This window comes from Gorilla gorilla, chromosome 19 (genome assembly GCF_029281585.2).
Source record: "Gorilla gorilla gorilla isolate KB3781 chromosome 19, NHGRI_mGorGor1-v2.1_pri, whole genome shotgun sequence".
In the NCBI taxonomy this organism is placed as follows: Eukaryota; Metazoa; Chordata; class Mammalia; order Primates; family Hominidae; genus Gorilla; species Gorilla gorilla.
In genome coordinates, this window is record NC_073243.2 from 68,675,348 (window position 1) to 68,692,814 (window position 17,467).

Here is a 17,467-nt window from a genome sequence, read left to right on the forward strand (position 1 = left end):
GATCAAACATTAATCCTTAAAAATTATTGTCAGACAAAATAATGTCTGGAATTTGCTTTAAAATAGACCGGGCATGGTGGCTCATGCCTATAATCCCAGCACTTTGGGAGGCCAAGGTGGGCAGATCATGTGAGGTCAGGAGTTTGAGACCAGCCTGGCCAATATGGTGAAACCCTGCCTCTACCAAAAATACAAAAATTAGCCGGGTGTGATGGCAGACACCTGTAATCCCCACTACTCAGGAGGCTGAGGCAGGAGAATCGCTTGAACCCAGGAGGTGGAGGTTGCAGTGAGCCAAGATCACGCCACTGCATTCCAACCTGGGCAACAGAGCAAGACTGTGTCAAAATCAAACAAAATAAATAAAATACTATAAAATAAGTCCCCATCCGCATGTTGACCAGGCTGGTCTTCAACTCCTGACCTCAGTTGATCTGCCCACCTCAGCTTCCCAAAGGGGTGGGGATACAGGCATGAAGTACCATGCCCAGCCAATGGGAGTTTAAATTAAACAAGATTAGCCATGAGCTGGGAATTTTTTATGCTAGGTGATGAGTACATGGAGGGTTGTAATGTTCTATACGCCATTTTTGTGTATATCTAAAATTGCTTATAATACAATTTTTAAAATAATTGTTAAAATTAGCCACATCAAAAAATATAATATTTGTAATAAGATGCTAGGCGTTTTACAACAGGCAACAGTGCTCATTAAATGCATGCATGACTGAATGAATGAATGAATGACATGACATGACAACTCTGTAAAGTGAGGTATTGTCATTCCCTTTTCACAGATACAAAAACCAAAACCAAAACCAAAACTAAGGCCATCTGAAGTTAAAGCAGTTGCCCTTGATTTCCTGACTGTTAGCTCTGTGAAGGTGAAAACTGTGTATTTAAGTAAACATTATAACATGTGAAACCATGAATTTCAAAGATCTGAGGTAGAGAATGAAGTCATGTCCCAATAGAAACCCGAGTTTCTGCAATGAAAATTTTCATCTCATTTATAATTCATTTCCAAAACACAAATCTTCCCATCTTCTCTGAGGACCTATGCCTGCCTCCAAACAAAAGGAATAGCATTAAGATACTGAATGGAATCATGCATTGAATCACAAGAAGATGGCCCTGAGCAGCAAAACAAAATGTATTCTTCATCTGCTCAGAAATAACTAATTTAGGAAATGGTGCGGGAACACTCATACCCGTTTGCAGCTCATGGCTTATTTTTAGGGAATTAAAAATATTTGTAAGTCAAAGCAGAAACTGCTCTTTTGCTGCCTTGTAACTTTCTTCAGCTCTAATGTAGCGTGCTCACTAAGAAGCAGAGAACACTTGAGCGATGCCTTAGCTTTTCAAACAGAAAACCTCGTTTTCTATTTGAGCAAAACTCAAGAAAGTCTATCAGGGTAACAGGCCGCAAGGCTATGGCGGTGGATAAGGAAAAGAGTGTTGTGGAACAAAAGCTCCTAGTTTTATCATCATAAAATGTTCAAGTGAATTTGAAACCTTTATTAAGAGCCTCTCATACCTGGTAAGTGATCCCTTCACACAGAATAAGCAACCCATCTGATAATTTTTAAATATTTACCCAGCACTGGAGGTAAGTGAGAGGTGGCAGTTGTTAGGGACAAGAGGAAGGTTAAGTTTTTTTTTTTTTTTTAAGTGTCACTCTTGCCTTAGAAGAAGGAAAGAAAATAATAGGCAGTTTCTCTTATATCAACCACCTAAGAGTCGCACTGTAAGAAGCAACAATCTCTCCTTGTCTCCACCATCGACTCGGCAGCCGTGAAGCAGTAATCATGCGTGAGTGCATCTCCTTCTCATTGGCCAGGCTGGTGTCCAGGTTCGCAATGCCTGCTGGGAGCCCTACTGCCTGGAACATGGCATCCAGCCCAATGGCCAGATGCCAAGTGACAAGACCACTCGGGGAGGAGATGACTCCTTCAACAGCTTCTTCAGTGAGACGGGCTCCGGCAAGCATGTGCCCAGGGCAGTGTTTCTAGACGTGAAACCCATGGTAATTGATGATGAAGTTTGCACTGGCACCTACAACCAGCTCTTCCACCCTGAGCAGCTCATCACAGGCAAGGAAGATGCTGCCAGTAACTATGCCTGAAGGCACTACACCATTGGCCAGGAGATCACTGACCTCGTTTTGGACCAAATTTGTAAACTGGCTGACCAGTGCATGGATCGCCAAGGCTTCTTGTTTTTCCACAGCTTTGGTGAAGGAATTGGTTCTGGGTTCACCTCCCTGCTCATGGAACAACTCCCGGTTGATTACGGCAAGAAGTCCAAGCTGCAGTTCTCCATTTACTCACCACCCCAGGTTTCCACAGCTGTAGTTGAGCCCTACAACTCCATCCTCACCTCCCACACCACCCTGGAGCACTCTGATTGTGTCTTCATGGTAGACAATGAGGCCACTTATGATATCTGGCATAGAACCTTGATACTGAATGCCCAACCTATACTAAACTGAATAGGTTGATAGGTCAAATTGTGTCCTCCATCACTGCTTCACTGAGATTTGATGCAGCCCTGAATGTTGATCTGACAGAATTCCAGACCAAGCTGGTGCCCTATCCCCCCATCCACTTCTGTCTGGACACATATGCCCCGTCATCTCTGCTGAGAAAGCCTACCATGAAACAGCTTTCTGTAGCAGAGACTGCCAGTGCTTGCTTTGAGCCTGCCAACCAGATGATGAAATGTGAGCCTTGCCATGGTAAATACATGGCTTGCTGCCTGTTTTACCATGGTGACATGGTTCTCAAAGACGTCAATGCTGCCATTGCCACCATCAATCAAGACCAAATGTATTATCCAATTTGTGGTTTGGTGCCCCCCTGGCTTCAAGGTTGGCATTAACTGCCAGCCCTCCCACTGTGGTGACTGGTGGAGACCTGGTCAAGATACAGAGAGCTGTGTGCATGCTGAGCAATACCACAGCCATTGCTGAGGCCTGGGCTCGCCTGGACCACAAGTTTGACTTGGATGTATGTCAAGAGTGCTTTTTTTCACTGGTACGTGGGTGAGAGAAGGGAGGAAGGAGAGTTTTCTGAGGCCGGTGAGGACATGACTGCCCTTGAGAAGGATTATAAGGAGGTTGGTGTGGATTCTGTTGAAGGAGAAGGTGAGGAAGAAAGAGAGGAATACTAAAGTGAAAACGTCACAAAGGTGCTGCTTTTACAGGGAAGCTTATTCTGTTTTAAACATTGAAAAGTTGTGGTCTGATCAGTTAATTTTTATGTAGCAGTGTATGCTCTAATATACAACTACTGACCTCTGCTTTAAAACATGAATGCTTTTGCAGACCCAAACTGTCCATTTCTGTGATGGGTTTTAAAAATAATAATAATAATAAATTTTTTTTAAAGTGAACAAATATGTAGTAACAATCTGAACTAACAGAATAAATAATACTTTTAAAATATCTTCATATATATGGAAATTTAATATGTAATAGAGGTGGCATTTCAGACCACTGGGAAAAGGTAAATGATTCAATATTATGATGCTTGCAGGGGCTAAACCAAGAGATGGCTTTAGCTTTCACACCACCACAAATTCTTCATTAGCCCTCATTCTTTGACACACATAAGAAAATTATACATCTATAAATATAGATATATAGATATAGATAGAGGAAGAGATAAATAGAGTTTCACTCTGTCACTCAGGCTGGACTGCAGTAATGAGAGGATGGCTCACCGCAGCCTCGATCTCCTGGACCCAAGCAATCCACCCAACTCAGTCTCCTGAGTAGCTGGGACAACAAGCTTGTGCCAACATGCCCAGCTAATTTTTTATTTTTTGTAGAGATGGTGTCTCACTATGTCGCCCAGGCTGGTGTTGAACTCCTGAGCTCAAGTGATTCCCCAGCCTCAGCCTCTCAAAATCCTGGGATTATAGGTGTGAGCCACAGCATCCAGCCAAGAAAATAATATACTTTTTGATTAGTGTAAAGTGCCATGCAAATACAGAGGCTCATGCCTCTTCTAGTAATATTACTATTCCAAGACACACCCATATAGAAATGCTGGAGTCACTACTGGGTGTCAGGACAGACAATGTGCATATGTATATAGTGCGTACTTGTACATGCACAAAAAAAAGGTCTGGTAAAATGCAGATTGAACTAGTGGGTGACAAATGGGGAAGGAGTGTGAGGTACAGAATTGGGGAGGAGTGCAAATGAGTGTGATGGGGGTTGTTATCCCCCCTTCATCTGTTCTTTCTTCTATAGCAGTGGTTCTCAGCCTTAACCTGCATGAAAATCACCAGAGAGCATTCAAAAAATGCAGAAGTCTAGGCCCTGCCCCCCAAATATTGTGATTGAATTGGCCTGTGGAGTGGGAGGTGTCTATTTGTTTAAGTTTTCCAGGTGATTCTGTTGTGCAGCCAAATTTGAAAACCACTATTCTATAACAGAGAAGTTTTAGCTGGGCACATTGCTATCCAACCGAGGACTGTATTTCCCAGTTTTGGCTATAGTTTAGTTTGGCCATGTATCTGAGTTCTAGTCATGGGCTGTGAGCACAAGTGACATACGTGACTTCCATGTTGTGACCTTTAAAAAAAGAAGCATGACCTCTCGCCTCTTCCTTCTTCCCATCTTCCTGCTAGCTAGAATGTGGACACAGTGGGGTAAATGGAAACAGCCACCTTGGACCAAGATGGAAGCCATGTGCTGAGAATTGTAGAGCCACCGAGAAGGAGCCTAAACCCATCACTACACAGTCACCAGATCAACCCAGGATTGCTACCTTGTATATTATGATGTGAGAGATATAAGATTCTATCTTCTTTAAGCCTTTATTGTTTCGACCTTTGTTATGGCAACCCAATGTTTGCGCAAGAGGGCTTTCATTTCTTACTCCATTTGTTTCTGGGTTGTTTGAACGTTTTATAACATGTATAACTAGTTTTATAACTTGAAATTTATATGTAATCGGTATCTGTTTATAGGTAAAGATAGAGATATTTCAAAGGAAGTCTTCGCTCTTAAAGAAAAAAAAAAAGAGAGGCTAAAATTAGGCTGGGCTTGGTGGCTCACGCCTGTAATCCCAGCACTTTGGGAGGCCAAGGTGGGTAAATCACAAGGTCAGGAGTTCGAGACCCTGGCCAACATAGTGAAACCCCATCTCTACTAAAAATACAAAAATTAGTTGGGCATGTTGGCATGAGCCTGTAGTCCCAGCTACTCAGGAGGCTGAGGCAGAAGAATCACTTGAACCCAGGAGGCAGAAGTTGCAGTGAGCTGAGATCGTGCCACTGCACTCCAGCCTGGGCAACAGAGCCAGACTGCATCTCAAAAAAAAAAAAAAAAAAAAAAAAAAAAGGCTGAAATTTTAAAAAGAAAAAAAAGATACAGATATAGGTTGATATTCATGAATATGTATAAATAGAGACAGATTTTATCTGTCTTGTCTACATCTATCTGTATAGCCTATAAAGGTTTAGATAGGTAGATATAAAGTACAGTGGACCAATGACAGAGATTCCTGATTTTAGTTTTCTGATACATCAAAGTATTTCCAATTATTTATATCTTCAGGCAAATTAAATTAAAGAATCTTTTTTTTTTTTTTTGAGATGGAGTTTTGCTCTTGTAGCCCAGGCTGGAGTGCAATGGCATGATCTCAGCTCACTGCAACCTCCACCTCCCGGTTCAAGCGATTCTCCTGCCTCAGCCTCCTGCGTACCTGGGATTACAGGCTCCTGCCACCATGCCCGGCTAATTTTTGTATTTTTAGTAGAGACGGGGTTTCACCATGTTGCCCAGGCTAGCCTCGAACTCAGGTCAGCCTCATGTGATCCACCTCCCTTGGCCTCCCAAAGTGCTGGAATTACAGGCATGAGCCACCACACCTGGCCCAAAAGTCTTTATTGAGGACTGGTCATGTTAAAGAAACTAAGGTGAAGCAAGTAAGCGTGTTATTGTTTTAAAAAGTGCTACATTCACCTGTGAGTAGCAAATTAATTTCGACAAAACAGTATCATCTATATTTTTCATGTAATACTGTTAATCTAAATTTCATTGGTTTGAAGGTTTTTTTGTGTGCTTAACTCAGTAAAATTTGTTTTGCTTTATATGTATACGAGCTTTAAGGAAAAGAAAGTTAATTAATTAATTAATTGTTTTTGAGACAGGGTCTCATTCTGTCACCCAGGCTGGAGTACAGTGGAACGATCTCAGTTCACTGCAACCTCCACCTCCTGGTCTCAAGAGAGCCTCCCACCTCAGCCTCCCAAGTAGCTGGAACCACAGATGTGCCCTGCCACACCTAGCTGATTTTTAGGGTTTTTTTGTAGAGACAGGGTTTTGCCATGTTGGCCAGGCTGGTCTTGAATTCCTGGGTTCAAGTGATCTGCCTGCCTCAGCCTCCCAAAGAGCTGGGATTACAGGAGTGAGCCACAGCACCTGGTTGGGAAAATAAATTTAAACTGGAGTTTCGTATTTGTACATTTTCAGCATCTTTAATGTAAAATTTTTGTTTATATTTATTTATAATAAAACAGGTCTCGGCCGGGTGCGGTGGCTCACTCCTGGAGGCTGAGGTGGGTGGATCACGAGGTCAGGAGATCGAGACCATCCTGGCTAACACGGTGAAACCCTGTCTCTACTAAAAATACAAAAAATTAGCCGAGTATGGTGGCAGGCACCTGTAGTCCCAGCCACTCGGGAGGCTGAGGCAGAAGAATGGCATGAACCCAGGAGGCAGAGGTTGCAGTGAGCTGAGATTTTGCCACTGCACTCCAGCCTGGGCGACAGAGTGAGACTCCAAGTCAAAAAAAAAAAAGGTCTCAACCAAGGAGTTATGAGAATGTAATTCCTTTAAAAGTTATCAGTAAATGACACAGTTTTGAGAAACTCTGCTTCTGAGGGAGATTCCCCCAATTAAACAACCAAGTGAGGTCATGGAATAATATACACTCAGGGTCAGAACAAGGTTACAGTCTCAGCTTTCCCACGAAATGTCTTTGTGACCTTGAGCCAGTCTTTTCCACTCTCTAGGTTCAGTATCTTTCTGGCAAGTGAGAATGTTGGAACCTATGATGTTTACCGACCATTCCAGCCCTGCCCTTCTGAGATCCTGGATTAGACAATATGGGGTGAATTCCAAAACATTTGTGAAAAAAAACTCTTAAGTCCAAGTGTCACATTGCCCCCTTCTGGACCTTTGTAGTATCCACATGGATGAGATTAATAAAACCCATAAAAATAATAAAAACCCATAATAAATAATAAATTTTTTAAAAAACCATAATAAACCCTAGATGGACTTGTGAAATAGCATAGCCCAATTCCCTTTCTCCCCTCAGACAACCTAGAAAGTCATATTTGAAGGTGCTCTACTAGAAGTGTTAGAGGACAACCCAGGAAAGGAAAAAGGGCAAAGGGTAACAAAGGAGTGGGAAACACAGGGATACGGAAGATGGGTTGGATTCAAGAGAGTTTTACACAGTTCTATCTCCAGCTATTCCCCCAGTATAAGAAATATTGTTAGCTATCTATTATCAAGTGCTTACTATGTGCCAAGAACCAATTCTTTTAGTTCATTTTTTATTTTTATTTTATTATTTTTTTCTTTTGAGACGGAGTCTCGCTCTGTCTCCAGGCTGGAGTGCAATGGCGCAATCTCGGCTCACCGCAACCTCTGCCTCCCAGGTTCAAGCGATTCTCCTGCCTCTGCCTCCCGAGTAGCTGGGATTACCAGCATGCGCCACCATGCTGGGCTAATTTTGTATTTTTAGTAGAGACAGGGTTTCTCCATGTTGGTCAGGCTGGTCTTGAACTCCTGACCTCAGGTGATCCGCCTTCCTCGGCCTCTCAAAGTGCTGGGATTACAGGCACGAGCCACTGTGCCCAGTGAACCAATTCTTTTAAAATCCTCCCAGCAACTCTTCCAGCTAGGCACGGATTATCTGTGCCCCAAATGGAACCTGCTTGTTCTCACAATCTTGACCCTTTCCCACTCTGTCCAAGTCATCCCCATACTGTGAGGACGGCTCCTGCCCCCACTGCCTTCTAGAGGCCTTCTTTGACTACTTCAGACTACTTTGACTACCACACTCACATTTCCCTCTGCTACTATCCTGTGCCACTTGAGATCTGTATCCCATAATCTGGTCCTTGACTTCATATCTTTCTAGCTCATTTGTGTGAGTTAAGCCTCCTCATAAGCTGTCCTTGAGAGCAGGGTCCATGCACTGAGGGGTTCATCCACCCACTCTACCTGCCATCACAGGCATCATGCTGAGTGCATTATACTTGACACTCAGAAGATGACTTTATCTTCACCATGTCCTCCATCTAGTTCCTCTTTAGGAAAAACTACTGTCCTTTGGGGAGTAATCTCTCATATTTACTTTAAAGTACGAGAACTAAACTTCTGATTTTCTTCTCCAGACTAGTTCCTCTCACAGTTTTCCCCATATTGGTAAATGGCAAGACATCCTTCTAGCTGAAGCCAAACATCCTCACTCCTCTTTCTCTCTCATACCCCAATCTGTCAGCAAATCCCATTGGCTCTACCTTCAAAATATTTCCAGAACACAGTCATTTACCATCAAGTGTAAGCCACTACTGGCTTTTGATCCTGTTACAGTTACAGCCTCTGTCCTTCCCTGCCTCCTGCCCACCTTTAACAGGGTTTGTTTCTAACAAAGCATCCAGAAAGATCCTTCTAAAAATATCAAATCTTGTCACTTCTCTACTCAAAACCCTTTGATGGCTTCCCATCTCACTTAGAGTAAAAGCTAAAACCCTTAAAAGGGCATTCAAGGCCCTGCCCAATATGGTTCCCATCCTTCCTAAAGTCATTCTCAATCACACCCTTGAAACTACACTCCAGCCATGCTGGTCTCCTCCACTCTTACTTGAAGGCACCAGGCATGCTCCTACCTTCTGCAAATTCCTACTGCTCCTTTAAGACTCATTTCAGTGATACTTCTTTCAGGAAGCTTCCCTCACTGACCCACTCACCATAAACCATGTAGAGTTCTCTTTTGTACTTCCAACACCTGCAGCTAACATTGTGGTTTTCTCCACAACTTTGTACAGTTATGACTTTTATATCAGGCTGTCTCTCCTGTCAGGCTGTCAGCTTCTTAAGGGTGGTGACCCTTTTTGACTTTGAAGACAAATAAGGAAGCAAATACTATGAAAACAACAAGCAGTTTTCTGGCCATCACAGAGAGGTTATATACGCTACTGAAATGAATGGCAGAAGCACATCCTGGGATGTGGATGGAAGCCTGGTGCCTCTTGAGTGGCTTCATTGGCTTCACTGTATGACTGAAGATCCTCCTATAAAATCACCTATTGCTAGTAAATTCATTTGGACAAGCCATAAATTCACTGTGAGTAGCACCCCAGAATATGTACTTTATTCAACCACTAGAAAGATTCAGAAGAAGGTCCCACCTTCAAAACCTTCAAGTAAAGACAATGAAACATAATTTAAGCATGTGAAACATGGGACTTTTCATGAAACTGCATAAAATTTTACTGCTTACGAGTAACTTAATTAAAATTGTTCAACTTAAAAAAAAAGAAAATAACTTTTATCTGAGGAATGCAAGTCCTTTTAATTGTTAGGTCCAGAGAGAGGTATTAAAATAAGACAGTAATCACGCCTTTTTGAGCTATGTAGTTATCTCTTTTTTTTTTTTTTTTTTTTTTTTTGGAAAGAGGGTCTCGTTCTGTTGCCCAGGCTGGAGTGTAGTGGTGCAATATGCAGTCATCTGTTGACACTGCTTGCTATTGCCACACTTAGCTAAAAACTAAACTAATAATTCCACACTGGCCACTATAACCCTGACACTGTAGCTTAAGAATATATAGTCAATCGCTAATCAATGTTATTTCTGTAAATGAATGAGAATTCCTGGAAAACAACTTTGTATCAGCCCACTCTTTTTGTATCTGTCCCCCTTTTAAAAATCCACTTGTGGCCAGGCGCAATGGCTTAGGCCTGTAATCCCGGCACTTTGGGAGGCCAAGGCAGGTGGATCACAAGGTCAGGGGTTCAAGATCAGCCTGGCCAAGATGGTGAAATCCCATCTCTACTAAAAATACAAAAATTAGCTGGGTGTGATGGTGGACGCCTGTAATCCCAGCTACTTGGGAGGCTGAGGCAGAGAATTGCTTGAACCCAGGAGGCAGAGGTTGCAGTGAGCAGAGATCGCGCCACTGCCCCCAAGCCTGGGTGACAGAGCGAGAAGCTGTCTCAAAAAAAAAAAAAAAAAAAAAAATTCACTTGTTATTGCTGTTAATCAGAATGTGTTTTCAGGGCAACTTGAATCTGTGCTCTCGAGTTGTAATCCTTAAACTTGACCCAAATGAACCCTCTACTTATATTAATTTTGTCTCAGCTTCTTCCTTTTAGGTCAAAAAACCAATCCCTCAGTTACTGAGGGACAACTGTACATTCTGTGTTTCTACTAAGGAAATTGACTGGAACAGACCTTATAGTTCTACAGTAAAACAAATCTTTTTTTTTTTTTTTTTTTTCTGAGACGAGTTTTTTGCTCTTGTTGCCCAGGCTGGAGTGCAATGGCACAATCTCAGCTCACTGCCACCTCTGCCTCCCGGGTTCAAGCGATTGTCCTGTGTCAGCCTAACAAATCTTAATTGTACAAATGAATTGTACTTCAGGGGTCCAAGCAATGCAGGTAGATTATGGGACACTTCGATTGGGGGTGTTAGGGGTGAGGGGACAGCGCATAGGTTCTTGTATTCAGTGATGAAAATAGGCCGGGTGCGGTGGCTCACGCCTGTAATCCCAGCTCTCAAGGAGGCATAGAGGCGGGAGGATAGCTTGAGCCCAGGAGTTCGAGACCTGCCTGGGCAATATAGCGAGACCATGTTCTCCAGAAAAAGGAAAAAAAAAATAAGTGAAAATAAAGTAATGTATTCAACCTTTCTACTGTATCTTTCTAATCAATGGATTTTTTTTAAGCCTCAAAAAGAATCTTTCATGATGCTGCTATTTTTGCACAATAAAACCAACAAGGGACAGTCTTTAATTAGTGTTTTAAAAGGCTCATACATTCACATTAGAAACATCACCTTTGATGCCTTTGATTCCTGAGTCCATTGATCTGCCAAAGCACTGAAATCTCAGGCAGGAATTCATTTATATCAACCTAATTTGAAACAAAAGCAGCTGCTTTCCTGCCCTCTGAATTATCTATCTAGGGGCTCAAAGGTTTCCCACCTATCAGATTTTCTTCTCTGTTCTGGTAACCTCTGGAGTGAAGCTGATTTTTCAGAGGCAGAAAACAGCTCTTTGCCATGGTAATCATTTAACAAAAGGAAAGTAACATTAATAAGAAGAGAGTTGTTGGTTCTTAATAGCTCAAGCTGTATGATAGATATGTACGTACATGGCTGTTACTATGAAAATGTCTAGGTAGCAAGGCAATATGGAAAATGAGATATCCAAAATTTTATTGAAATTTAGAGGATAATCTCAATGAACTATTCTAGCCCTTAATAATTATGTCAATAACAGTTAGCTCTTATATAACACATTTTATGTGGTAGGCATTATTCTAGATACTGTATGTGTATTAACTATTTAATCCTTACAAGAATTTTAGAAGGTAGGTGCTAATATATCAGGTTTACAGAACAGGGAGCTTTAGTCAGCACAAGGAGATGCTATCAGGTGACTCTCCCCAGCTGGGATTCAAGCCCAGGCAGGGAGGCCCCAGCCTCAGGGTTCTTAAGCACCACTGTGTGCTATATAGTTATTTCCTGAATGTTTTTATAACAACCTAACTTTTTTTTTTTTTTGAGATGGAGTCTCACTCTGTTGCCACGGCTGGAGTGCAGTGGCACAATCTCGGTTCACTGCAACCTCCGCCTCCCAAGTTCAAGCGATTCTCCTGCCTCAGCCTCCGGAGTAGCTGGGAGTACAGGCATGCACCACCACGCCAGGCTAATTTTTGTATTTTTAGTAGAGATGGGGTTTCGCCGTGTTGGTCAGGCTGGTCTCAAACTCCTGACCTCGTGATCTGCCCACCTCGGCCTCCCAAAGTTCTGGGATTACAGGCGTGAGCCACTGTGCCCAGCACAACCTAACCTTTTTTTAATGTCCAGGATTTAATACTTGGTATAAGGTAAGCTGAACACTTTGTTAAATGCTGTCTCTAGCCTGGTACAAAGCAGGCTTTCTTTTTTCTTTTTTCTTGTTTTTTAAGGGACAGGCTCACTCTGTCGCCGAGGTTGGAGTACAGTAACAAGATCATAGTTCACTGCAGCCTCAAACTCCTGGGCTAAAGTGATCCTTCAGTCTCAGCCTCCCAAGTAGCTGGGACTAAAGGCATTCGCCACCATGCTCGGCTAATTTTTTTTCTTCATTTTTTGTAGAGATGGGGTCCCTCTGTGTTGCCCAGTATTGACTTTGACTCTTGGGCTTAAGCAATCCTCCCACTGCGGCCTCCCAAAGTGCTAAGATTACAGGTGTGAGCCACCACACCTGGCCCAAAGTAGGCTTTTGATAACTGTTTCAGGGGTGAAAGAATGAGTAAATAAATGTGGAATACCACAGGTTTTCTCTCAGTTGCCTTAGTCTATCACTAATAGTTTTCTTCTCTCTCTTCTCACTGCCCACCCAGCAACCCACCAATTTGATTATTATAAATTCATCCTGTCTTTCCTCTGCTCTGTCCTAAACCATAAGATCATATTTCTCATCCTTCAGTGATTGGACATCCTGCTCAGAATTCACAAAGGGAGCTGACAATCCCCTGGGGAATGTGGGACATAAGGCAAGGCCAGAACTTTTTCACAAACAAAATAGATGGCCTCAGGACCTCAGAAGCAGCACCAGTATAGAGCCATAATAGACACTGAGTGAGCCAGAGGTAGTGTCTGTCCACTTGGGAAGCAAAGGGACTGAAACTCTCATGCCTCCTCCTCCAAGATCTGCACTAACCACAGAATGCTTCATCCGTTTATTCAACATTTACTGAGCATCTACTACATGCTAAGCACTGTGCTGGGCATAAAATGCATAAGACATAGTTCCTGTCCTCAAGGAGCTACTTGTATCTGTTAAGATTAGCCTAAAGCTGCCTGCTTAAATATTCTAAGTTCAGCCTAATGGTTTCTCTGTAATAGTGAACTGTAACCTAACTAAATGCATAAATAGATTAACCTACCCTTGTGCCAGTCATCAAGTTTCAACCAATCAAAGGCAGCCAACTGTTCAAACTGTGTTCAAACAGGGCAAACGCTGTATAACCAATCCGGCTGTTTCTGTACCTCAATTCCGTTTTCTGTGCATCACTTTCCTTTTTCTATTCATAAATCTTCTTTGACCACACAGCTGCCCTGGAGCCTCTCTGAACCTGTTCTGATTCGGGGGCTGCCCAATTGGAGAATCAGTCTTTGCTCAATTAAACTCTTTAAATTTAATTCATCTAAGGTTTTTCTTTTCTTTTCTATCTTTTTCCTTTTCTTTTTTTTTTTTTTTTTTTTTGAGACAGTCTCACTCATCACCCAGGCTGGAGTGCAGTGGCGCAATCTTGGCTTACTGCAACCTCTGCCTCCCAGGTTCAAGCAACTCTCATGCCTCAGCCTCCTGAGTAGTTGGAATTACAGGTATGCACTACCACACCCAGCTCAGGTTTCATTATGTTGGCCAAGCTGGTCTCGAACTCCTGACGTCGAGTGATCGGCCCACCTCAGCCTCCGAAAGTGCTGGGATTACAGGCATGAGCCACAGCATCCAGCCTAAGGTTTTTCTTTTGACAAATCAGAAAGGCACTCTTCTCTCTGCCCCAAAAGCACCACAACTCACTTAACAGTATTCTCTTAATCTCTTATTTATCTCCACACCTTATTGGGACTCGCTGTGAGTTCATTTATTAATGTCTATATGGAGATCATCATTCATTCATTTGTGTAGCAAGTGAGCACCAATATGTGGCAGACACTGTTCCAGGAGAGGGGATGTCATGAGGGCAGAGCAGAGGGCATCTCTGCACTCTCGGGGCTTATCATGACCGCCCTATGCTTACTGCCTTCTTCTCTCATGACCCCCCTATGCTTACTACCTTCTTCTCTCGGCTTCTTCAAAGCACTTAACATTGTATAAAGTAATCATTATAACTATGTGTCATATTTTTAACATATACAGATGTAATACACATAACAATAATGACATAACAGGAAAAGAGGAAATGGAGCTGCAAAGGAATAAAGTTTCTGGATCCCACTGAAATGAAGTTAGTATAAATCTAAACCTGGTTTTGATTAAGTTAAAATTTATATTGTATGCCTTAGAGCAAATGTTAAGAAAATAAAAATATATAACTACAAAATAATTAAAGAGAGCCACCGTGGGCCAGGCGCAGTAGCTCACGCCTGTAATCCCAGCACTTTAGAAGGCCAAGGCGGGCAGATCACCTCAGGTCAGGAGTTTGCGATCAGCCTGGCCAATGAAACTCTGTCTCTATTAAATATACAAAAATTAGCCAGTCGTGGTGGTGCCCACCTGTAATCTCAGCTACTCGGGATGCTAAGGCAGGAGAATCGCTTGAACCTGGGAGGTGAAGGTTGCAGTGTGCCGAGATGGTGCCACCGCACTACAGCCTAGGTGAGACTCCATCTCAAAAAAAAAAAAAAGAGATATCCACATGCAGAAGAATAAAGTTAGACCTTTACCTTAGACCGTAAACAAAATTTAATTCAAGATGCATTAAAGACCTAAATGTAAGAGCTAAAGATATAAAACTCTTAGATGAAAACATAGGCATAAATCTGCACAATCTTGGATTAGGCAATTGTTTCTTAGATATGAAACCAAAAATACAAAAATATAAGCAATAAAAGAAAAAATACATAAACTGGGCATTATCAAAATTTAAAAATCGTATGCATCAAAGGACACAATTGGCTGGGCACAGTGGCTGACGCCTGTAATCCCAACACTTTGGGAGGCCGAGGTGGGCAGATCACGAGGTCAGGAGTTCAAGACCAGCCTGGCCAACATAGTGAAACCCTGTCTCTATTAAAAATAGAAAAATTAGCCGGGTTTAGTGGCACACGCCTGTAGTCCCAGCTACTCGGGCGGCTGAGGCAGGAGAATCGCTTGAACCCAGGGGGCGGAGGTTGCAGTGAGCTAAGACTGCACCATTGCACTCCAGCCTGTGGGCGACAGAGCCAGACTCCATCTCAAAAAAAAAAAAAAAAAAAAGACACAATCAAGAAAGTGTAAAGATAATTCACAGAACAGGAAACGTTTTTGCAAATTGTGTGTCTAATAAGGTACTTGTATTTGTATATGGAATCTGTAAGTAACACAACTCAATAATTGTTTTAATATCACCTGATATCATTTGGATATTTGTTCCCTCCAAATCTCATGTTGAAATTTGATCCCCAGGACAGGTATGGTGGCTCACATCAGCAATCCCAGCACTTTGGGAGGCTGAGGTGGGAGGATCACTTGAGCCCAGGAGTTTGAGACCAGCCTGTGCACCATAGTGAGACACTGTCTCTACAAATAAAATTTTTAGAATTAGGTGTGGTGGTTCATGCCTTGTATTAGTCCTTTCTCATGCTGCTAATAAAGACATACCTGAGACTCCTAATAAAGACTACTGAGTAGTTGGAATTACAGGTATGCACTACCACACCCAGCGCAGGTTTCATTCTGTTCATATGTTTCATTATGTTGGCCAAGCTGGTCTCAAACTGTAAATTTATAAAGGAAAGAGGTTTAATAATTTATAAAGGACAGAGGTTTAATAATTCGTGGTTCCACAGGGCTGGGGAGGCCTCAGGAAACTTACAATCATGGCAGAAGGGGAAGCGAACATGTCCTCCTTCACATGATAGCAGCAAGGAGAAGTGCTGAGCAAAAGCGGGAAAAGCCCCTTATAAAAGCATCAGATCGCATGAGAACTCACTCACTATCACAAGAACCGATGGGGAAACTGCCCCCATGATTCAATTATCTCTGCCTGGCCTCTCCCATGACACATGGGGATTATGGAAACTACGATTCAAGATGAGATTTGGGTGGGTACACAGCCAAACCATATCATTCCTGCAATCTCAGCTCATGGTGGGTGGAGTGGGGGCACTGAGGTGGCAGGATCTCTTGAGTTGAGAAGTTGAGGCTGCAGTGAATGTGACTGTGCCACTGCACTGGGGCCTGGGAGACAGAATGAGACTCACAAAAAAAAAAAAAAAGAAAGAAAAGAAGAAAAATTTGATCCTCAATTATGAAGGAGGTGGGACCTAATGAGAGATGTTTGGGTCATGGGGAAGGATCCCTCATGAATTGCTTCATGTTGTCCCCTGTGTTAGTGAGTGAGTTCTCTCTGTTAGTTCACGGATTGCTGGTTGTTTTAAAGAGCATGGCACCTCCTCCTCTCTCTTTCATTCCCTCTCTCGCCATGTGCCACCTTGGCTCCTCTTGCCTTCCACCATGAATGCAAACTTCCTGAGGTCTCACCAAAAGCTGAGCAGATGATGGTACCATGCTTCTTGTAGAGCTGGCAGAATTGTGAGCCAAATAGGTCTGTTTATAAATTATCCAGTCTCAAGTATTCCTTTATAGCAATGCAAAACATACTAATATATCACCCAATTAAAAATAGACAGAGGAGGCCGGGCACAGTGGCGCATGCCTGTAATCCCAGCACTTTGGGAGGCCGAGGCAGGCAGATCACTTGAGGTCAGGAGTTCAGGACCAGTCTGACCAACATGGTGAAACCCTATCTCTACTAAAAATACAAAAATTAGCCGGGCATGGTGGTGGGTGCCTACAATCCCAGCTACTCAGGAGGCTGAGACAGGAGAATCACTTGAACCCAGGAGATGAGGTTGCAGTGAGCTCAGATGGAGCCACTGCACTCCAGCCTGGGCGACAGACTGAGACTCAGTCTCAGAAAAAGAAAAACAGAGGTCTGGGCACGGAGGCTCACGCCTGTAATCCCAGCACTTTGGGAGGCCAAGGTGGGTGAATCACCTGAGGTGAGGAGTTCAAGACCAGCCTGGCCAAAATGGTGAAATGCTGTCTCCACTAAAAATACAAAAATTAGCCAGGAATGGTGGCACACACCTGTAATCCCAGGTACTCGGGAGGCTGAGGCAGGAGAATTTCTTGAACTCAGGCGGAGGTTGCAGTGAGCCAAGATAGTGACACTGAACTCCAGCCTGGGTGACAGAGCAAAACTCCATCTCAAAAAAAAAAAAAAAAAAAATAGACAGAAGATCTGAATAGACATTTCTCCAAAGAAGATATACAAATGGCCAATAAGCACATTAAAGGATGTTCAGCATCATTATCCGTCAGGTAATGCAAAACCACAATCAGATACCACTTCATACCTGCTAGAATAAAAAAGATAATTAATAACAAGTGTTGGCAAGGGTGTGGAGAAACTGGAACCATAATATGCTGCTGGTTGGAACGTAATATGGTGC

General features: G+C 42.8%; 1 protein-coding gene and 1 pseudogene across 2 annotated transcripts in view; one reads left to right on the plus strand and one right to left on the minus strand.

Moving 5' to 3' along the window:
- The window catches only part of NIM1K (NIM1 serine/threonine protein kinase), an 87,997-nt gene that overhangs the window by 45,039 nt on the left and 25,491 nt on the right, over positions 1-17,467 (minus strand). The window lies entirely within an intron of this gene.
- Positions 1,809-3,534, plus strand: LOC115931274 (tubulin alpha-1A chain-like; annotated as a pseudogene).